General features: G+C 38.0%; 1 protein-coding gene across 4 annotated transcripts in view; it reads right to left on the bottom strand.

Annotated features, from left to right (window-relative positions):
- Window positions 1-24,560, bottom strand: part of SPATS2L (spermatogenesis associated serine rich 2 like) — a 160,075-nt gene that overhangs the window by 123,958 nt on the left and 11,557 nt on the right. For all 4 annotated transcript variants that reach the window (XM_079135531.1, XM_079135528.1, XM_079135529.1 and 1 more), the window contains exon 2: window positions 14,306-14,355. The gene's annotated coding sequence lies outside the window, so the exon portion shown is untranslated. The remainder of the gene's footprint in view (window positions 1-14,305; window positions 14,356-24,560) is intronic.

Genomic DNA, 24,560 nt, shown 5'->3' with positions numbered 1-24,560 from the left:
TGGCCATGGAGGATAAACAATCTCCACAAGGCCGTGGACCATCTGGTGTCACCCACTTTCCCCCTTCTTCCCTTTTCTTTAAGGTTAACTTGACCCCTGCTAACCAAAATAAACTGCCCTACTACATTGCTGGAATGTCAATTTGCACGTACTACTTGCTGATGTAATCAATGTAATCATGTGCCCGCTTATGTTTGAATCAGCCAATTATGTGTACCCATGCCAAACTCCCTAACTTTTCCTATATAAACCCCTGACTTCTGAGCCTTGTGGTCAACTCCTCTATCTCCTGCGTGAGATGCGTGTTGGCCCAGAGCTCCGTTATTAAAGTGCCTCGTGCTTTTGCATCAAGCCGGTCTCTCGTGTTTCCTGGAGCGCGCCATCCTGAGACTCGAGTAAGGGTCTTCCTTTTGGGGGGTCCTACAATACAATATCCTGTCCTCACAAAACCAGGTCCAAGGTGTAGACAGGAGAGAGGCAACCTTGATACACAAGAGGCTGAGAGGCTGCCGGGTTTATCGATTGGGGGGAATTTTATTTTCTGATGGGAGGGAATTTTTTTACAGTTTGCTTCAACTGCTTCCACCTACAACTGAAGTTACCCTCAACCACTGTGCAGTTCTCAACTGTGTAACCCTTACCACAAGTACATCGTAAAGGTAAAAAACTAGGGGAATCAACAAGTGATGGAAAGCTAGGCCTTGTGAACACCTCTCTTCAAAGCAGATGATCAAGGAAAATATTTCAGAGTTGGTTAGTATACTACAAATAATTCAGTGCAGGGTGTCTTCCATTCAGCAGTCTCTCTGGGTAGACTGAGGAAGGGTAGGCCCAGAAGAGTAGACCTGAAAGTATGAACCCAGGAAGTGTGGATGTAGAAAGTGTAGAAGTTGGAAGTGTGGACCCAAGAAATGTAGACCTGGGACGTGTAGACGGAGAAAGTGCAGACCTGAGAAACGTAGAGCCAGCCCAGGAGTACAGACCTGGGAAGTGCAGACACAGAAAGTGTAGACCTGGAATTTGAGAGTAGGAAGATAGCCCAGAGCTGACCTAATAAATTGAGCTCCTTTATTTTGCAGGGAAGATTTGGATAAAGGCTAACAATCTTTACTAAATCAAGGGTACTAAAGAGAAGTTTCTATTCTTAAAACCATTGACACATGTCAGTTGAAATGTGTTTACAAGTAAAATCTGCTAGAAATCATCATGTGAAGGCTCTGTTACACAAAGTAAGTCTCTTTCACACAGTTTGGTTCCATATTCTCCTTTTTAATTAAAAACAATTTTCTTCTTCCTCCTCCCTCCCTCTCTCCTTCCTTTCTTTCTAGAAAGCAATATATGCTTAGAACAAGAAAACTAAGACATAGAGAAAATGAAAGAACATTTAAAATTCTTATAATCTTACCACCAGATAACCACTTTTAAAACTCTTAATTATAATTCCAGGTCATTTTCTGAGAGTATATTCATATATTAATGTACGTTTGATCACACTGTACATATTTGGGCTTTTGCGACATTTATCAATTAATATATCATAAAAATCCTTTCACTATTAATATTTATCTATAACATCAACAGTGGTCAAATAGTATTTATGTGTATGACTGTAACACAATACAAATAAAATATTTATTCTATTATAGTTGATTAAGCAATTTCCTATTTACCCTATTATAAACAATGCTGTAATGAACATCTTTGTGGTTAAACCCTTGCACATATACATTATTTTTCCTTAACACAACATAAATTCCTAGAAATAAAATTTCTGTGACAAAACAGTAAACTTATTTTAAAGGAATAATAATTTTTTTACAAATGCCAAACTGCTCTCTAGACAGGGAGTCATAATTTCATTTACTTGAGATACTTCCCTATTAAGTTCAGCACTACATGAAGAAAAGCTACATAGGCACACCTGGGTTGGTCAAGTGTAAGTTGAGGTGCTTATAATTTTGAGGAATGGTAACTACAGGCACCTTCATCAATTAGATGATGTCATACCAGATACTTCCTATTTATACACTCTGGCCATGACTAATTCTTAGAGTAGTCTCTCCATACCCCAAGTTTCAATTGCCTGTGGACAACTGAGGTACAAAAATACTAAATGAAAATTTTCAGAAATAAACTATTCCTAAGTTTTTCCTAACTATTCCTAACTATTCCTAAGTTTTTATTCTGAGTAGTGTAATCAGTCCTGCTCCAGCTGGCCTGGGATTGAATCATCCCTTTGTCCAGTGTATCCATTCTGTAAATGCCACCCTACCACTGGTCACACGCTTATCAGATCAGCCATTCCAGACATAAGTACTGCTGTGCTTATGTCTGAGTGACCCTTACAGAGTAGACTAATGCTAGGTCACTGTGCTACATCACTCGCCCCCTTCATCTCATCATGTGGACATTTTATCAACTCATATCATCACAAGAAGTCTGAATACAGTACAATAAAATATTTTGAGAGAGAAACCACATTCACATAACTTTTATTATCGTATATTATTTTTAAAAATTTATTATTAGCTATTATTCATCTCAGAGTGTTTAATTTATAAATTAAACTTTATCAAAGGTATGTATAAACAGATAAAAACATAGCATATGTATGGTTTGATATTAAACATGGCTTCAGGCAACCACTGGGGTTTTGGAATCCCACAGGTAAGGGACAACCACTAGTAAATTCCATTTGGTTTCTTTCTTTGGTACCTGATGTCACTTCTCCTTCCTCTGTGCTAAGTATATCTCTTTGACATTCACCACTATTCTTTAAGACATTCTAAGCAGTTAGTCCTTAGCAACACTATTGCAGTGCTCTGATTACATGCATCAGCTGGAAAATCTTCATGCAAGTTATGCTCCCAACTAGATGCCAAGACCAGTTTGCAACCTGGCATTTTAATGAAATGATAGAAATGACATCTGAAGTTTAGGCAAAATCAACAAGTACCTGTTTAAGACTAAAAAGAAACAGTAGAATGTGCTGTCAGACCACACATTTTCTCTGAATTTTTAATTTATTCCTTTATATTCCACCTGGCTCCAAAAAGGACTGAACAGCAGCTTTTCCTTTTAAACATGTTTTCTAAATTGGACATTTTCACATCATTGAGACTGCCAACTTTTTTCCTAACATAAGGGCATTCTTCTATCATAACTGCTTGCTATATTTGGAGACTGAATGGCAATGATATTGTTCTTATCCAGAAAAGGGGGCGGGGGGGAATCATTCATTATGATCACAAATCCTGCTTGGAAGACCTGCCAAACAGGGTGACCCTGGGTATGCAATATGAGTCCCATAAAAAAACCAGAAGAACTCAATTTCTAGAATTCATAAAGCTCTCCTCCAGGCTATTCACTTCCCCCAAGGGACTGTGAGAGCTGAGATGCCCAACATCCTGACTGTAAGAGCATTGTGGGAGGTGGGAAACAAAGGGAGACGTGGAGGAGTCCCTGCAGAATCAGAGGGGAAGGAAAGCTTTCCTCCTCTTTCCTCCCAGCTCCTGGGCCTCTTCTAACACCACCCAACAGACCTCTCTGTCTCCTGTCCCACAATTTGGGTTTTTTTAGTCTGTGGCCTTTCCAAATCATCATCTTTGGGCTGGTTTTCCAGCTCTCTTCCATTGACTGGTCTAGCCCTGGTCCAATCAATATCTCTTCTGTTTCAGGGCCCCATGCTGGCAGTAAGGGACATAGTTCCACATCCTCAGTATGACACACTGAGGAGAGTTACTGACAAGCCCACAATATGTGGGAAACAGATTCTTGGAAGAAAGTTTATTTAGCATGATTTAGAAGAAAAAGAGGGATTTTAAGTGCTATGCTGATGGGGGGATGAGCTATAGGCAAACGATGACTTTGAACTCATTTGGTATGTTAAAAATGTTCTAGTAAGGACTGGGGATATAGCTCAGTTGGTAAAGTGCTTGACTCGCATGCACAAGGCCCTGGGTTCAATCCCCAGTAACACACACACCACACACACACACACACGTTCTGGTGAGTTTTGCTTATGCTTTCGAATGCCACTGTTTGGGAAAAAAAACAATCATTTTCATTGTGAACCCTTAGGTTTTCTGTGATTTCAAGACAGTTTCAAGAAAAACAAAACAAAAACCAAACAAAAAGGGTTTTCACCTGAACTACCAATATGTGCAAACCACAAGGGTCAGACTCTGTGAGATTCACCTGACAAATAGAAAATATCAACACCGAGCCCAGACTCAGGTTTTGGCAGTTTAAAAATTACTGAGACTTTTCAAATAATTATTTTTATTTGAGCCTCACAGTTTAGTAAAGTAGGTGTTACTATTCCGTTTCAGAGATGAGAAAACTGAGGCTTCCAGGTGCTATATTTAGGCACCTGACTCATTTGGGCAGTTTCGTTTTTCTGTGGTTCTGAAGTCTGGTCCTGCTCACAGTTTGGGCCATTTGCTTAACCTCATTCTGCCTCTGCATCTGTGTCTCTAAAATACATGGGCGGGTGATGACACCACCCCCTTGCAGGGTTGCTGTGAGATCAGCTGGGCTACTGCATTAAAGCAGTCACAGAATGAAGAAGTCTGTCTGCCAGCGACACAGAAGTGCACATGTGAGCACTTAAGAAATGTCAGCGAGACTTGATTCCCAGAGCTAAATACTTCATGGCCACATGAAGTGTCCTTATCTGTAGTAATCACATCACTTCTGTGATTCATAATCCTATCAGTAGAGAAATTATCTATTTCTCACAACAAGAAAATACATGATAAAAGGAAACCTTGAATTGGACATAATGACTCAAAAAAGGAAGAGCAAGGGCAAAAGTTCGAGTGTGGCTTCTTAAAAGAAACCCCTTTATTTTTATTTCCAGAAAAATACTGTACAAGATTTAAGTATGTTCAGTCATTTTTTAGCACAATGAAAGGTCAAGCCAAATGAAAGTAATATTTGTGTAACCTAGGGTGACTGTCAGGGAGTCCGTTTTCCATGGCTGGGTCCTCCATGGGGACAATGCAGCACTTCTCTGGAGGAGCACTCCAAGGAGAAAGGGCCGTGCCTCCAACTGGACCCACTCCATGGGAGCCTTCTGAGATGAGAGCAGCACAAAGGCTCAGCTGGCACCTCTGGAGTGCTGCAGGGAAGCAGTCTCACTAGGGGAGATGGTGGCAAGCCAGCCGGGGAACACTACCAACACATGCTTTCTTGTTTCTGGTTTCTTGTAGTAGTGGGGACAGAAAGGGTGACACATGGAGAATTTGGTTTGGGGGGGATTGGGAGGAATAAAGACACCCACCAAGACATAGCCTGGGCAGATAAAAACTACAGATGGCTAGAATAATTACCAAAAAATATCAGCCTCAAGACAATACCAAAGCAGCAAGAATACTGTCATCAGAGAGTTCTGAAAACACCGACTATGTCAGAGAGAACCAAAGCAGAAGGCCACATAAGACCAGTGACTGGTATTGCTCCCTCCTGTTCTACTGCATTCGAGGGACTGGGGAGACAACTAGTTGTCTCTTAAGTCATTATAGACTGCAGATGTGACATGGTCAAGGTTCCTTCCTGGCAATGATCCCTGCTTCTAAAGTGTCACATGAAGCCTCATGTGGAGACACAAGTATGGTCCGAAGGATTCAAAAGTCAAGTGCAGCATGAAAGAACCCAGCTAATGAACTGAAGGGCACCTCTGACACAGGGTCATATGGGAAAAAGGAAATCTCACTCTAAACAGGAACACATTCAGCATTAAAACAAAAAGCTATGTGGTCTGTCATTCAGTCAGGAAATTCTGCATGCCACAAATGTAAAGACAGCAATAACGCGATTGCTTTATATTTGTTCAGCATTTTGAAGTTTATAAAGAATTTTTATAAAAGCGATCTTCTGTTCTACATGAATGTTTTGCATGTACCAACAAGACATACTTTGTATTACTTCTTGAAGTTCCTAAGAACTGACTTTATGTTACTGCAAACATGTTGTTTTAATCTATAAATACTACTCACAGAATCTATGGCTGTTATACATAAAACGCAAACTGTTTTTTAGGTACTAAATCTATTCTAAAATATCTACTTCTTTTCTAGAATGACTAATTAAATATAATTTATGTTCACTAAACCAGGTGTAAACACTGTGATACTCTGCATAGACCATTAACCATATCTCATTAAGAAGTGTCTGCATTTCCAAACCCTGAAACATTCTAAGGGGGTACTATAGATGAATAATCCCTTTAAAAGGGAAAGTATTAAAGGATATCCCTTAAGGCTCTTTAAAAACAGTTCTTAAGCATAAACAGGAAGCTTACTATGAGGATATGAAGAATGGTGGAAAAAAATGATGGTGGCCTATTTCCATAAAGAAGCATGGAAAAAGGGAAGGGGAAGCTAAAATTACTTCCAGCTTGCTGAGTTGAAATGAATGGTTATTTCATTAGGCAAGTGTCTTATTTACTCTTTGCCCTATATACGATAATAACATGTATTGTTGAGAGTCAACAGTTCACATTAGCATTTTTTAATTTAGGAAAGAGAGAAAATTGTAAACCCTAAGGAACAGTTTTCTGGTTGACACAGTTCAGCATGCTTGGAGGGTGAAGTGTACTTTGTACCCAAATCCTTATTAAATGTTCTGTCCTTGAGATACAAAGATAACACTCTGACCCACAGTCAGCAGGGCATTCACTTTGACGTTCTCTTTCTTCCAGCTTTGATGATAAATTTGTGCTGATCTACCCTCTTCTGGTCATCTGGCTTTCTTTGTGACGGATGGTGTGCTTTTGGGAGGCAGCTGACTGGCTTTGGGAGACAAGTTGCAGCTTGGGAAAGAGAAATGAGGCAAAGAATGGCCTGGGTACGAGACATGAGGCGACTGAGGTGTTGGAAGCAAAATTCTATAAAGTAGAAACTGACATTATTGGTATGGTAAGAACTCTACAAACTACTGCATTAAGAAAAAGTGTGACAAGACAAGACTTTCCACTGGACCTGCTAACTTCTAGAGAAAACTCAGTCCTCTGAAAGGCTGTATCAAGTCCTTCTCTAACACTGGGTTTTCAGGTTGAGGCAAGAGTCTGGTTTCTCTAAACCCTTAGTCTCTATCACAACACTCTTTTACGGGCTCCTCTTGGCACTAGCTGTAACTTTGTATTCATTCACTTGGTTACTTGGTTTTTCACTGTCTGGCTTCCTCACTAGAATATAAACTCTCTATATTGGAAAATCTCAATCCATTAAAGTTAGCTAGAGTTAATCTGGTTCAGAGCAGATTTAGCCCAAAACATTAATCTCCAATACACAGATCACAGAAATATTGACCTAAATAGTTTCATGCATTCAATAAATACTAAGTAAACATTTCCCACATACCAGTACCACATACTGGGCATGGCACTGGGAATACTGTGAACAGAACAGAACTGACACAGAGTTAGCTGAGTGTGTCCTGTGCTAGCCTGCTTAATCTGTGAGCAGACCACAGAGAAGGAAGAAGAGAAGATCATTAGCCTGTTGATCAGAGTCACTCCCTAGCCTTTGACTCTACTCCCCAACCCTTTCCTGTTCTAAGAAAGCCACACATGCCTCTTAGCTGACTGCCAGACCTCTCTTAAAGCTCTCTGTTCAGAAAAGTTTGCAAGTCTTATAAACAATTTTGCTATCCTCCAAAAATGTTAATGCTCAGGTATGTATCCCTTTGAAAAAAGGAAAATTCCACTGAGCTTTTTTCTCAGTAACAAGGAATGCAATTAGGCCTTTACTTGGCACTTTGTCAGTTTCCATAGTCAAGAAATCTCAGGGTTAGGAGAACAAAGCTATCAAGAGGCTTATTCTATTGACTATGGCTGACCTAAAGTTCAAGGGTTAAAGCCTGAGAATGCTTTACCCCTTTACTTTAATTTCCCATTTAAGTAACTTCCAAATACCAAAGCTTAGAGGACCCAGAATGCAAAATCCTTTCCATTCCACTACTGAAAAAGTATGATTTATTGTTAATGCTGGTCTTTCAAAGCATTAGTCAGGACACCTGCAAACCTTTGGATAACAGCTGTCAATGAAGTTTAACTCTTCACGGGTTAGCACTTAAAATCTGAGAAATAATAGTTTATTCTTACAACCAGTGTGAGAATTGGGCTGATAATGTATTGATAGCTGGTTAAAAAGTATGCACTATAGATTACATTACAACTTCTGCACTTTGGAAAATGGAAGATAAGTAAAATAATGATCATTATTACCATAAATGTTTCTTCAATGATATGATTTCTCTAAAAAAGAAATTTTCTTTATACAGAAAGTGTGAACAATATGAAGTCTGTTTATTTCAGACATATATGTGCTTGAAAAACAAAAAATTGCAGAACTCTTTTTTTTAGTTGTCAATGGATTTTTTTTTTTTTTAATTTATATGTGGTGCTGAGTATCAAACCCAGGGTCTCACACATGCCAAGCAAGCACTCTACCACTGAGCCACAACTCCAGCCCAATTGCAGCACTCTTTATAGCTTATGATGAATACAACAAAGGGATAGTTTAGGATGCTCACTATTAGGACAATATTTGACTTGTTGAACTTGTTTTGGAAGACATTCATCCATTTTCAGACATATGAACATTTTCATCATTTCCATTCCTGAAATATTACGAGCAATTGTTCAGATCCTGGTAGAATAAACGCTATGTATCAGATGCCCATTTGACAAGAGGAATGGTTATATGCAATTTTTTTAGGAATAGTTGTGATATATTCAAATATAATAGGTTCACAAGAGAAAAAACTTGAAGCCTTTTAATGGCCATGACGACTCGCCTGTGGTATGCAGACTCTGTGTAACTCTCTTATCTTCTCTTCTGTTGGCATAAAATTTTAGGGCAAGTTAGGCTGTCGATGGAGAGTATCAACATTAGGAAAGTTAAAACTGATTTAGTGCCTTCTTTCTAAAAGAGGTAAAACAGTTATTAAAGGTGAAAGTAAAGTCAAACTTTGGAAAAAGAGTCAAAGCACAGGATGCTCATGGGACCTATGGAGAATTTTTCAGTAATTAGTGAAAGTGACATAAAGTCCAGTGTCCCCTGCAAGATGAACATAAGCAGGTAATGCTGACATTTACTGAAGAAAACCCTCACCTTTGTATTTATCTTTCTTTCTTTTTTTTTTTTTTTAATTAGAACAGTTCCTTAAAGAAAGTTGGGTCATTAACAGCTATTGAAACATTAATACCAGTTGTAAACAGATAACTCAGAAGCATCCTTATTCTCTGAAATGGCCCAAATATGCAGGGCTGGAGCTCCCCAGATTCATGTCTATTGTATAGGACCTCATCCCCTCAACTGAGGCTGACTGAGATGGTCAACTGACCTGGGATAGACAAATGAAATTCTCTCTTCTAGGAGCCTCAAACTTGAGAACCTTGAATCCCAGAGGCTGAAAGTCATTACTGCTCAATCACAACAACAGCAATATCTTAAGAGAAAAGAACCACAGAGGCCTATGTTGAGGTTCCTTGAGCTTCCAAGTCCTTCACCTGATTTGATTTGATTCAAACCTTCACCAATTCTGAGACACCCCAGCATCTTTCCAGTAAAAAAAAAAAATTCAAATAATTACTTATTAAATTTAAACCAGTCAGTCATTTTCTATATCTTCAAATCAATAGAACCTTGCAGGTTAAGGACATCAGAACTTCATAAAAAGTTATATGCTGTTTAACAAGAAGCAGAAGGGACAGAATCATCATAATACCTTATATTTATAGGAAATGCAACATTTCACAGATGCTCTCACATAGATGGCCCCTGTAAGAGTTGGGGAAAGGTTGCTGATATCACCTGCAGGACAGACAGGAGGCAATGGCAGCTCAGAGAGGCTGCTGCCCATGTGCTGCAGCCCAGATGCTGGCAGATGGCTTGGCACACTCCTGACTGCTGGTCAAGCACCCTCCCATTACAAACCATGATACAAGTGCTATCTTATACTTTCCAATATTCTTGCCTTGTGAAAACCTACCTGAGGGTATTCAAATATTTTTTTTCCCAATAGTTAAAGAGAATCTTATAGGGAATATAAGGAAAACAGAAAAAATAAAGCTATTCTCTGTGTGTGTGTGTGTGTGTGTGTGTGTGTGTGTGTGTGTGTATGAGAGAGAGAGAGAGAGAGAGAGAGAGAGAGAGATATGAGAGAGATTCTCCCTCTCTTTTCTTCTGCACCCTAAACCTAGAGGCTTGGTAAACGTTTTAATGCAATAAAATATATAAACTAATGCCTTAGTATTGATGTTTGCCAATAAAAAGAAATTCGGGCTGAGATGTGCCTCCTTTTAACATAGGTGGCAAATTTCCATCTTCTATACATTTTAATAACTAGTAGTGACAGCCTTTGCACTATTTTGTTGCATGTTTTGAACATGTATCCCCAAATATGTATTTGGTTGTTTATTTATAATTCATACACATGTACTACTGTGTTAACACATTATATACCTTATAAACCATGCACAAAAATAGGAAAGTAGATGACAGTGTTGACATGTTTGTAGTCATAATATCTCAAGGCACAGGAAAAGGTTTATAATTAACCACAGTAGATAAAAATCTGCATGTCTCCCAGATCATTCAGAATTTTGGTGGCCAGTTCTTGCCAAATGTGATCCACTGGATCACCATCACTACCTCATAAAGTGAATGGCAGAGTTTGGCAATGCAAAGCTTTGACATTGTCTTGTTGCTTATATTATTAAAATTATCTTTAGTTTATGGGAATTCTTTGTAGAATCTCTTAAACATTCTGCTACTTTGTAAAAATGTCTTAAAACTAAAAAAGTAGAATTTGCATATCCAATTAACCTCCAGGTCCTTTCTCTTCCCTCCCTCAGAGGTAACCACTATCCTCAAACTTTATTCTTTCAGTAATACGTTTCTTGCTTTTCTTTATAGTTTTAGCCACAGTGTATACATATCTTAGCAACAGAATTTAGTTTTGTCTGTTTTCTTATTTTTATAAGTGTAATAAGTTTGCTATGTATTGTTCTTTGGTTATCTTTTTCAACATTATGTCTATAGTATATATCCATGTTATTTTATACTCTAGTTAATTTTTCATTGTTGTATAATATTTCAACATATAATTACACTGTATACATGTCACTGGATGCACATGAATATACATTTCACTAGAACACATAGATACACACATGAATACACAAACAGCTCCTGTAGTTTTAAAAAACCTAAGGGAAAATGATTGCAATGCATCTTTTGGAAATTAATTTTAATATTAACTAACTCTTATGTAGCCATGGAGAAAGATTATTAAATTACTAGGCTTTTTGTACACTTTAATTCCTATACATATACTGAATATAAACTATGACAATAAATACATTTTACTCTGTTAAAAAAATAGCTTGAAAAATTCCAATGCTTTTATTAAAACTGATTGCTCCTCCAAATATCTCCCCCTATTCTTTCTCCTCTCTCTCTCTCTCTCTCTCTCTCTCTCTCTCTCTCTCTCTCACACACACACACACACACACACACACTTTTTACATATTATAATCACATTTTTTTTTTTACTGAAGGCCAATATTTTGTATGCTGAGAGAATAAAATGTTCTTTCCAATTCTAAAGCAATTTTGCATCAAAAGGGTGTCAGGTTAACACTAATCAAGGCTGGAGAGTCAAAAATGCTAATTTTGTAGCCCAATTAGGGGTACCTGTACAAATAATAGAGGTTAATTCCAAATGAGTCGATTAGATGTTACCAAATGATGGTAAATTTACCATCATTAACATTCTCCAAATGGAATGCAGAAGAAACAGGATGTACTTAGATGTCAATACTATGGCACCAGAAAATCTGCTTATCCATCTACCCCTGTCTTATTGATAACAAACCTAATGACCAGCATTCACTACTGTACCAGGCACCTTCCACATATCAATGTACATTTCATGTTTTACATACAGCAGCTTATTTAGTCCTCAAAACAACTCAGTGAAGTAGGTACTATCATTCATCCCATTTTACATGAAGAAACTGAGGCAAAGAGAGGGAAAGTATCCTGACCAAGGTCCCACAACTATGAGAAGCTGACCATACCTCCTGAAGCTTCACTCTGTTCTTCACTATAGCACCTTGCAAGAGGTTATTTTTGTTGTTGTTGAAATTGTTATTGGAATTTTGCCAATAAGAATAGTTCTCTAAGATCAGGGCACAATGGGGGAAAAACCTATGTATATTTGTTTTGATTTACAAGAAGTTTATTAAATGATTGCAACCAAGCAACTCCAATTCTAGGAGAACAAATTAAGAAATGAATAAAGGGATTCAACGGGCACCCAAATTAGTCATTAGGGCTCGAAGATCTGGAGTTCTGGTCGAAATCCAGCTTTGGCACTTGCATCCAAAATAAACATGAACAGATAAGTACCATAGCTCACAATTAAAATGGATTTATATGACTTCTGTGTCCACATGGGACAGGCTTCCTCCTAATTGAATTCGGACACCTCTTCAGTTATTGTGGGTTTCATTTACCATCTTCCTAGTCTGTTGTAACTACTGGCAATAGGATTATGCTGAGGGAGAAATCATTTCAATCAGTGATGTCTGCCGTACAAGCGTAAAAAGATAAAAGCAAAGCCTCTGAGCTGTAATTAGAAAATTCCTTAAGTGTGCTCATGTGGCATATGTTTTAGACTACTACCAACTGGCAAGACCTGTTACAGCAGGGACGTCTAATGTCACCATTCTGGGATAAGCGGCCAGTAAAAGTAGTGTTCCAACATGTGATTAGAGTAATCTGTTGCAGGCCAAAGCATTCCTGCTTTCCACCTCTAATATGATTAGTGACAGACAGCTGGAGGCATCTCATTCTCCTGACAAAAATATGATCAGAATTGTTTTCAACTGGTACATCTTTCCATCAAGCTGCTGCCTTCCAGCAGAATAATCAGAGTTTCTGATTATTTGGTATACGTTCCAAGAAAACAGGAATTGACTGTGCCCTTGCTTGTCTGATGGGGAGAAGGCTGCCAGAATTTACATAGTTACTCTTCAGCTGCCTAACCAAAAGGACAACTAGGCTGTGTGTGTGTGTGTGTGTGTGTGTGTGTTTGCATGTGTATGTGTGTCTAGAGACAGAGAGACGGAGAGAAACATCAACCAGTTATTCCCAGAATAATTCCCTTTGAACTATAAAGAAGTGTTTTTGCAGTAACTCAGACATGAGGAAGTTAAACACTACATTATGTGCACGGAAAACAACCAACTCCCACCAATGTGAAGGTCTCTTTCTGAAAAGTTACAATCATCTTATTACTAAAGTTTGGGATTTAAGGAAAAAGAATCAAGTTTAGATTAAATATTCGTGGAAACATCCAGGAATCACTAAGGCCTCATTAATTTGTGCCAGCCCAGTTTGGAATTTATGAGTTGACTGTATCTGGACCAAAGATGATCTTTTCCTCAAGGAATACAGGCTGCTGGGGGAGGGAGATAAAAATATTTCAGAGAATGCATGAACCTACAACATACTTGCAGTCTAGCAAAGACTTTTGATGTATATTCATCTAAATATCAAGGACTGACGTGAAAAAAACAGTTACCATCTTTTTGGGGTGTCAAGCTTGGGTAAGTTTCCTTTACATATATGAACTTGAGACATCCCAACAACTCTGCAAGATGGACACACTCATCCACATGTCAGAGGAGGAAACTGGGGCGTGGAGAAGTGAAGTGTAAAAAACGGTGGGATTATCAGTCAGAAGTGGGAAGCAAAGTCAGGTCCTCTGATTCCGAGGCCTGTGTCCTGCCGCTCCTGCTCTACGCTGAATGAGCAATGCAATTGCAAGTCAGACATCTAGATTCACTAGGGCATGTTCTTCAACAACAATGACAGGGGCAAAAATGGCTATCAGTGTGGATGGAAAGCCAGGCAGTCTGGTTCCAGAGCCTGCCACTCTTAATCGTAATTCTTTTCTAAATCACAAAGATGTCTATAAAAGACCTTTTTTCCTTGTTCCTTTTGTGGTATTCCAAAGTGGTTTACGTGCATGAAAACTAACAATATCCACGGACACACTGGCATAGGTGGGAAAGAAGATGTGGGTGGGTAGGTATGCCTCAGATCCACTGGCCCCAATGGCCCTAGCAAAAGTGCCTCCGGCTACACACCATAAACAAAAGCTCTGGTGTTGAGACCCCGACAGGCAACTGTTAAGGGGGCCTCCAGGAGTTAGATGTGGGTGCAGGAACAGCTGACTGTATAGGCAGGAGGAGGTCATGGAGGAGAGAAGGACCATCTCTACTTACCTGGGAATCCACAGCAATGTTCCTGAAAGCAGTCTGGGTTCTGGAGTGTTCTAGAAAGAATGGAAATTTGAAAGGTCAAGCAGGTCTCATTTAGCAACGACACCATTCATTTCCATCACACCTGTACTGAAGCACAGGATCTAGAGTCTGACAGATAAGAAATTAGCCTTCACCCATGACTTAATTGTTCCATGGCTTTGGGTGGGTGGAGTAGCCTCTCTGTGCCTTACTTTACTCAACTGCAAAATGGAGATAAAAATAGTATCTCCCTAACAAAGTTATAGATGATATCAAATGTGTGCAATGCATTTAACACACCTAGCACATAAAAACGATATTTTAATAAAAATAGGTAACGTTCATTGCTTGTTAAGAAAGTACCAGCATTGTCCTAAGGCATTGTTTACATAGGCTAACTCTTCCAGTACTCTGAAGGACACAGTATCATCATTGGCATTTTATAGATGTTAGAAAATGAGGCATTGAGAGGTCCAATGACCTGATTCATGGAACTATAAAGGACATGCACTGGGGCTGGGATTCCAACTGTGATAGGACTTCTCAAAAGTTCAGCGAAGACTTATGACATATCCATCTAAATATCAGTGATTCACCAAAAAAATAGTGATCATCTTATTGGATATCAATAATTGGCTGTCAATCAGCCTGGACTGGTAGCCACATGATATCCTGCCTAATGCATTAAAAATAAATGTTGGCTATTGTTGTTACCATTGCTATAATGTTCTCCTCTCCTGGAGATGGCCTATAATGTACACACAATGCCACAGAACTCAGCACTCAGCCAGTAACCACTTAGGCACAGAGATGTGTGCCAAGGTCAACGAAGGATTCATGCATTCACTAGACCCTCACTTTGAGCGATGAATTCCACATCTCCAATGCTGTTCAGCACCATGTGGGATTCAGATGATAAGGTCAGTGATCCTACACGCAGAAGGCTGAATTCCAGAGAACCACTGGGGAATGAGAACAGAGAAGTGCTGGAAAGAATGGGACACCTCAGGAAAGCTGATGCTTATGCTGCACACCTAGCTCTGGCACCAGCTCTGGGTGACCTTGCCCAAGTCAGCTGACATTTCAGGGTTTCATATTTAAATGAGAGCATTGACCTGAAGGTTCTGTAGTCTGAGATTCTAATCTACTGTTGAATCTGACTTTCTTTCAATCAGACTAACTTTTTCTCCCAACAGTCCAGAATATATTATAATCTTTCAATTACCCAACAAATGTGAACTGGACACAACGTCAAGCTAGTGGTCAAGGATATCAGCACAGGCATGACCTACATTTCAAAATTAGCTCTTAAGTGAGGTGAATTTTTATGGTGGGAAACCTTGGCAATCAGAAGATAGGAAAGAACACAGCCATGTGGACAAGTGCACATGCCCAGTCTTCCCCTGGGAGTAGCCCTGAGAAATTCTGCAGCTATCCAAAATCCAGGTGTCCCCGGTGTCCAGTGGTCTTGGGGTAAGGTGACAGATTAAGCTTATGGGATGCATAAGAATGACTGTGAAAAATAAGGCAGAAAGCTTACAACTAATGAGAAGCTTGGATCAGAGGTAGGCTTGCTCTCTAAAAGGAACCATGTTAAATGCAACAAACTGAACAGGGTGCTTAACTCCTTGACTTTCTTAACTAGTAAGATATACCATGTTCATTTTGATAGCAATCTGCATGTTTCTGTGTGTGTGTGTGTGTGCATATGCATGGACTCTTCCTTAGGAAACATTAACTGCTACACAGAATGCTACTGACTTCATTTAAAGATCAGTTCATCACACTTAGATAAATTTGCTTTCACAAAAACTCCTCGGAGGGGAATAATTCATTGAGAGTAACTCTTCCATTACAAAGGAATTGATTTCAAAACATGCTTTTCAAACTTTTGACAAAAACAATTTTCTGATTTTACTTTATGCACTGCAAAAGGCAAACACTGCTGTGTTGACAATGTAATAAATGAGTTGTCAAATAAGATATTAAACATTTATAGATTTAATTTTTAATAAAGGCTTTTAAACATACCCCAAAATATCCATCAATATTTGACATGATAAGAAGCAGCATTTGTGTAAATTCCATCCCCTATGACAACTGAAGTTGGCATAGTATGTTTACTGTTAAGACAGGGCAAGGATGATATTCTCTATAGGATTGTTGAATAGCTGAGGTATATGGTTTTAGAAGGTGCAAAAAGGTCAAACATATCATGCATTATTTTGATAGGTATTCAGGTAATGGATATATTGTCTTTTCTGTTTCTACCAACATCCCCTGAATGAGAGTATCTACAGAGAATCTGGTTCCTAAAGTGGCTCTGAAAGGAATTTCAAGAAAGTTTAAGCAATGGCGGCACTGTTGAATTACATGTGTAAACTTCACAGATGACAACTTTTGGCAACAGTACTCATCTGAGCATAGAAATTATAGCATTCGTTAAGCCTGAAAAGAAAAAAAACTTGAAATTCTGGTAGTGATTATCCCTGGGGTGAAGGATCAAGGGAGGGTAATTTTTTTCTTTATAATTTCCTTTGCTTTCCAAACTTTCTATAGTAAGTATGTATTACTTTGAAAACTTGGAAATTCTTTTCTTCAATCTCATGACATATATTATGACAAACAATCTAACGTGATAAAAAGTGAAAAGGCTTCAGAATCAGACACACTTGGGTCCAAATTCCAGCTTGCCCCCTTTCTATCGATGCCCTTAGATAAGTTACTCGGCAGCTCAAATCTCTCACATTCCTTTATATGTAAAGTGAGAATAATAAATAATGCACGCACTAAAGCGCATGGAAGGTCAGTTAGGCTTTCCTGATAACAAACAGTAAATGAATTTATTGGTGTTTATAAACTGATGTTTCAGGCCATTTGTCTTAGAAATACCATGAGTTTGTAATAGGTAACGGTGAGAATGTTGAGAAATCTAACAGTTACAAGTTCAGGAAAAAGAGTTAAGTAGGAACGGGCTTCCACCCCACTGTCCTTTTCCTTACAATGACCAGATTCCTGTCTGACTCTTGGGTCCACCTGTAACTGGTCAGCCACCCTCAGGTTGGGATGAAAGTGGGAGAAAGGTTAAAGTGGAATCATTTGGGAAGAAAGAAAGAAACCACAAGTACCACAATAGAGACCTTTCATGTTGTCCTTCCTTATGATTAAAGTAACCAAAATAAATTGCAGGATTGCTTAAACGATGGGTGAGGAACAAAATTAAAGATTCTCTGGCTTTTTTTCTTTTCATGGTAGCTATGTTGATATTTTCATCTATCCATCAGAAGACAGTTCAGTCAGTTAGGTTTATGATAAAATATATGTACTCAACAAAATATGGCTGTTGGGGATACGGTGCCCTTGGATATATGTTGCTGTACCTTGACTACTGCAAGAAATATTGATTTAACTGGCTTTAATATCAAGTCAGGTATTTGTTGACACGTGGAAATGAAAAATATCAAAACCATAAAAAGCTTGATATATAGGTCAAATCCCATTTCAGTTCACTCCAAGGGACTGTCCAAAATCTTCTACTGCATTGGAATTGTGTACTACAGATGCATGCCCAAGTCACAGATAACAGGGATTTTCATTATTATGGGATTTGCCACATAAATGAATATTGCTATAGATTTTTATGTAGTACAATTTATTGTAGAAAGTATAGAGGGAAAAAGAAAATCATTACAAACTTAACCTCTCCCTTCTCTCAACTCTGGAGGTGCATCTTGCTTTCTACCTATGGTATGCATGCTTTTTCCTTTTCAGTGTCTGATTTCTCCATGTTCCTCTCACCACACCTAATACAGAGGAGACAGACACTCAGGAGACAGCTAATGAAGAATGTCTGGGTTCCAAGCAAAGGAGGGAAATTCAGAATAGTTTCCTGTGCAGAAGAGAAATAAAATTTAGAAACTAACTCAAAATGAGAACAGCATCAGGTTTAGGCATTACTACCTGGCATGTTCAGGGCATCCTGGGATCAGTGGCCTTGGGTCAGCTACCAGCTGCTAAGTGGTGACAGAGGCTTGCTCTCTGAAACAGCACTTAGCTCACTCCCACACCTGGGCAACTTCACAGAGACATTTCAATCATCAATTGCCCAAAACACCTTCATAAGAGACCTATACTATAGACCCTGGGAAGGGTGGCCAATGGACAAATCTTATCCTCCTAAAGGACTGAGAGAAAGGGCCACCCTCTATGACCCTCTGGAAGGCCATAAAAGCTAGCAAAGTTAGGCGGTAACCCCACAGCAGTCCAGGGAAAGGGTGGAAGTGCAGTTCTGAGCCCTTACCTAGTGAAGAGAGGATGGGGAGAGTTCCAAGAAGCTTACATGATGTCAACCAGCGACAGAGTTCCTGACTCTTGGTCTCTTTCTTCTCCCCTCTAGCAGCATTGTATGCTAATAACCAGAGAGTTTCCTATAGTTTTCTATAATGCAGTCATGGAATGTTTTTTCTACTTTTTTGTCTTTTTTCTTTGAGCCTTTTTTATTCAAAGCTAAAATAGGCATCAAATATACCAGTTTTGCTTCTATCTTAAAACAAAAGATCTAATATCTACTTTTATAAAAGTCTTCATTATGTTCAAAGGAACCATGTAGTAAAGCCAAAGGGTACCCTCTATCCTCAGGGGAATCTGCCTTGGGAGTGAGCATCCAAATCTAAATTTTGAGAGATTCAAAGCTAGGTACCAGGGGTTTCCAGCATAAAGAAAGGACCTGTCCTATTATTGTTGGATAAAACATAAGAAAAGAGTTAGAAGGATCTGACAATATATATCACAAATATTTTCATCATTCTTCAATTAGAAATATTTTAAATGTTAGTCAGCTCCTCCCTAAGAGGGATGACCTGTGGTTAGTAATTAATAACTATGAAAAGAATCACAAAAGAACTTTTGAGTTAACCAAATGGTTGGCTCAATATATTTGATCCTTCAAATAATCTCTGACCATTTATGTAGTAGTCATTATCAGCACTGGCAGCTCAGACAGAGTAAAGTTCTTTCCCTAGTTTAGAGAGCTACTAAGTGATGGATGTCTCAAATCCAATTTGTAGATTCCATATATAACTCTCTGTTCCATTCTAACTACTCACTAGTTGTACAATGAACTCAAATTTTACTTGCTGGGCCCTTCCACCTACAACAGCACTATGGGGAAATATCATCAAAGGTCTAAGATGGTGGGTGATATTGTTAAGATACAAAACCTTACTGGCTAGGGCCTTGAGGACACTGTTTTTCCCCTGCAAGACCTACAATGACCAAAGGAAAACAGAAATAATTCCAAGACAAAAAATATGCAAGCTCAGGGCTATAAAAACTATAAACTCTGCAACCAAGTATCTCTTGCATATGATATATCACTACTAGGGTTATAAGTTAGTACAAGTTGTAAGCTAGTATTTTTGTTTTCATTTTTACTAAGAACTGAAACTGACGAAATGACAAATAAGAATTACCCTATTAAAAGATAACTTCGATTGTCCCTTTGTTCTACGGAACTGTGAGAAGCTGACTGGTAATACCTGTACATTCTTCTTCATATTAATTATGTATTTTCCTACAAAACTGGCTGCCACACTACAAGCTGTAAGTCAGACTTGAGAGCTGCCAAGATAAGTGTTCCAAAAGGCTGACTTTAAAAAGAACTTGTCAGTTCACCAAATAGTTCTTTGGGGCGGGTATCCCAATATACTTCATGTTTCCCCTCTACCTATACTTATACCTATAGAAATTATCACAACTCTTTTCTGGTATCATCTTATAGCTAAGGTTAAAATATTTTTTTCATTCAATCCTTAATATACAAGTAATAAAATATACAATTTCTTTTGACAGTGTCAATTTACTTTGAGTGTTCTTACTGCTTAAGTCCTAAAGTGATTTGTGTGAAACACTCTGATTCCTAGGGAGATAAGTGATTCAGGCCTAGTCCACACAATTAAAACAAAGAAGCATTTTGTATTGTTGACTAAACAAATGTTTTCTTCCCAGAGGTTTCCTCTTGTCAACTAATCATATCAATGCTTCATTTCCTTTAGCTAATGCCTTATTTTAATGAGGCTTGATTCTAAAACATATAAGAACATACGTACACAAGAGGAACTATACTGGGTAAGCCCAGAGTTTCAGCCAAGTGTCCTATCTTTTATGTGCCACCAAGTGACATTTTGTAGAAAGCACAATGGTATCCATTCATTCTGCTTGCCTTAAAAAGATGGGCATGAATGCATGCCAGAGTGGGAAGAGCTTAAGCTTTGGAGACAGACAGCTGACTGCACACACCATCTCTACCACCACTGTCTCTGTGGCCCTGGCAAAATACTTAGCTACTCTCAAACTTTCTCATCTGGAAAATGGGGATGACAGACTTACCTCAAAAGCGTTGTAGAAAAGTTAAATGAGAATTTTGCCATAAAGAATGCAGTGTATAATCTGGTATGTTAGTAGACATGAAAGAACTGCTAGGCTTTTTCTCTATCTCCATAAAAATGTCATTATCCATTCATTTTTGAATCTGTTTTCTATGCACAAATAATAATGTAAAGAATATTAACTGTGGCACTTTTTATGACAGCAAAGAATTGGAAATGGTCTAACTGTAGAGAAATGATAACATTAAGATATATTCATATATTGAAATGTATGCAGTCATTCCAAATATTATCAAATAATATTTTATGACAAGAAAATTTTTACCCTAGAATTTAAGTAGAGAAAGTAGAAAATAAACCCTTATAATAATAGCTTACACTTACTGAATATTCACTATGGGCTAAGCATGACGCTACATATGTTACATGAATTATCTTATTAATTCTTATAATGAACTCATTAGAGCTTATTAATTCTTATAATAAATTTTATGAAAGTAGAAACTGAGGTCTAGAGAGTTTCAGTAACTTATAGTCACTATATTAATAGTATGACAGGACGGAATCTCAATGTTTCTGACTACAAAGACTTTTTCTTTCTCCCTCCCTCCCTCCCTTTCTTCCTTCCTTGTTTCCTTCCTTACTTCCTTTTCTTTTCTTTTTGGTGCTGGATATCAAACCCAGAGACTACTGAACTACACTCCAGACCTCAAAGCACCGTTAACTACTATGCCAAAATGATTCTTCAATACAAACTTTCCATGTCCACCATGAGGCTGTCCACAAACACACAAATACATACACGCAGGCACACTCCCAATCATGCACACAACCCACAAATATGCATATCTGGAGGAAAATACATCAGGTGACAACTGGGCGGTAAAATTTTAGTTGACTTTCAATATATTTTTTTATCCATTCCAGTGTCTTCTGAATGTAAGGGGTACACATTATTTTTATAATCAAATTATTTTCAAAACAAAATGTATGAACATTTCAAAAAACAAAGTATTACACAAATGCTAGTATTTTGTGAGGCAATAGCTTATTCCTTGACTTATCATGGATTTATGTTTCTTGAACTACTATTCTTTTACTTTCTTCTATCTAGTCCAAGGGCAAAAAAGCATGGGCAATTTTGTACATGAATACTATAAAATATAGTATGAAAAGCACTGTACATGTTATTAAGAGATACCTGCTATTAATCTAAAAAAGTAAAGAATTCATGTGAGGGGGGAAAAAACCTTCTTTTTGAATCATACAGATTTTCCTGTTTAGAGAAAACACATCCATTAGTGACATAATGCCATCAGTGCATTTTCTGTCATGGTCACGTTAGTGGTACTATCATGGAGCTATTTATGTAGGCACCAACACACTGTTTGGACATGCCTCAGTCTAATTACTGTGTGTCCCAGAGTGTGAATATAACACTGTGTTGGAATGACACCTAAGGAATAATTTCTTGTCATTCCACCAATTCATTTTAAGAGTAATGATTCTGTAAAGAGAACTGAATGATGTAATAAGAGGCAATTTCTAATAAATTTTTCAAAAATGAAAATGAGTACAATCTACAATTATTCCAAATTAATCTCATTTCACTTCATAATAGGGGTTCTATTAGAGGACCAACAATGATAGAGTTACTAAGACATTTGGGTTAAGTCTTTCCCTGACTACATTTTCTTAGACAAGAAAGTAAATATAAGTGGAAGACTATACAACTAGTTAGAAAAATAATAATAAAATATTGATGTCAAGAAGTTGCTTGCAGAAATTTGCAGGGTTCTATCCTTGACCTTTCTTGAACAACATTTTATCCAAAACAGAGAAGGCACCATTTTCAAATGTGTAACTGATAAGTGAAAAGTGTCACTAACAGAGTGACTTAAATGTTAGAATTCAAAAATTTCTTGATAATGAGGAAAAGTAATCTGACAAAAAGACAAAATTTAACAAGAAACAAATGTGAAATCCTCCAACAAGCACACATGATTAACTGCTCAAGCAGAGAATGAGAACTAGCTTTGTAGAAGGTGTTAAAGAAAAAAAGACAAAATTATATTTGACTTCATATATACTCTAACAATGTGCTACCTTGGTTTACAAAGGAAGCCACCACCATATTTGAATAGGTTAATAACAGAAGTAACCAAGGCCAAGTGAGTCAACCGTAGTCCTATTTTCTACTGCTCAGAAGAGTCAGGCCAAGGGTGTTGAATGCAAGGTGCTCTGTGGTTAAGTGGGTATGAACAGAGAGGTGGGTCCCAGAGGAGTGTAAGCAGCACAAGAAATGTCAGTTGACAACTGTGACCACATAACTTTGAAAGGAGAAGACTTAGAGTAGTAGTTACAATAGATATGGTCAAATATTTGAAGAGCTTCCTCACAGAAGTTCCTTATTTATTCTGTAGCACCACAAAGGGTGTGTGAAGACCATCAGGTAAGCTGTGGGGAGGCAGATTTCAGCACAGCAAGAAATTTTTATCTGCCTGTGCTTGATAATGAGTATTGGTACAATTACAAATAAGACAAGACCCAAATCTAAAGAAGCTTAAGATCTAGGAACACTGCAGACGACTGTCATTGGAAGCATTTGGTATCATAACATTATAAAAGGCCACTGGGATACTGTGGAAGGGATTCCTGCAGTTGGTGGGATATTAGAGCACAGTATCCGTTATCTCTTTCCAATGCCCATATTGTATGCTTCTAATTTCTTAACAGTAATTTTCATAAGATGTTAGTACATTAATACAAGCAATACCTAAAAATGCTTTGCCTTCATAAATAAGGGGAGGAAAAAGCTTCAAATTTAAATGCAATCCAGAAGAGTCCAGAAGGTGAAAATCCTACAAAAGTCTGAAAAGTATAAATTAATGCTGCCATGGAAACCTTAGTTGATATCATTCACTGCAGTCAAAATATTTCTTGCTCAGGGACTATCAGAACAATAAATGAGTTTATATATTCAATGCCACAATGCAGCACTAAATAACATTTTTAAAGTCCTTTAGTTTTAATTTTTGAGACAGCAGATTTACACTCTCTCCTTGAGGTTCATGATTTTGGTATAATATTTTATGTAGGCCACAGTATTAAAGTGAGGTGATCAATTGTATCAAAAGTCTAAGAAGTAAGAAACCTGTGCATGTACTGAATCCAGTCCACCATTTAGATTTCACAGGGGAAAAAAATGAGAAAGGACAAAGACCCACTAGATCAGGACATTAGCAGTCATAGCAGCCAGCACAATATCTTCCACTTTTCTCTTTAAAGAGTGTAAGTCTGCCCACATTCCCGTAATAAACACTTGTCGATCAGAAGTGGCAGTGTGTCAGATCAGACTATCTCACTGCTGCTTACAGAACTTCAATAAGTGGATTTCCCTGGGTTATGTACTAGCAATCACTATAATGTATGAAAGGCAGCCCACACTGAGAACAATATTGCCTCTAATCAAAATCATCTTTTCTTAGTGTACTAAAGCTTTTCCCTCCTTCTTGTAAGCAACAAAGGCTGCAATAAAAGAACTTCCCAAACACCTTCAGTTAAGGAAAGAATGGCTCCAACAAAATGAGTGTAAAAGAAACCTGTCTTTGGTGTGTAATTCGTTCATGAACCTTCTTTTTCAGGGCATTTTAGTGGCTTCCTTAATTTGTAATTTATCAGCAAGAATAGAAATTAAAATTTATTTTGATGGCAGTGCACCTGACTACTCAGAGATTCAAACACATGCTTTGCTTACTGTTACATTATCCTGGCAGAGGATGTAAACTGGCCTCCCTTTCCCCTATGGCTTCATGCTGGACCCATAGTCCAAGGTGAATATTTTCACAAAT

The sequence above is a fragment of the Sciurus vulgaris genome, assembly GCF_902686455.1.
Source record: "Sciurus vulgaris genome assembly, chromosome: 3".
NCBI classification, from domain to species: Eukaryota; Metazoa; Chordata; class Mammalia; order Rodentia; family Sciuridae; genus Sciurus; species Sciurus vulgaris.
The sequence above is the reverse complement of the archived record's forward strand: the minus strand, read 5'-3'. Positions and strand labels throughout refer to the sequence as shown.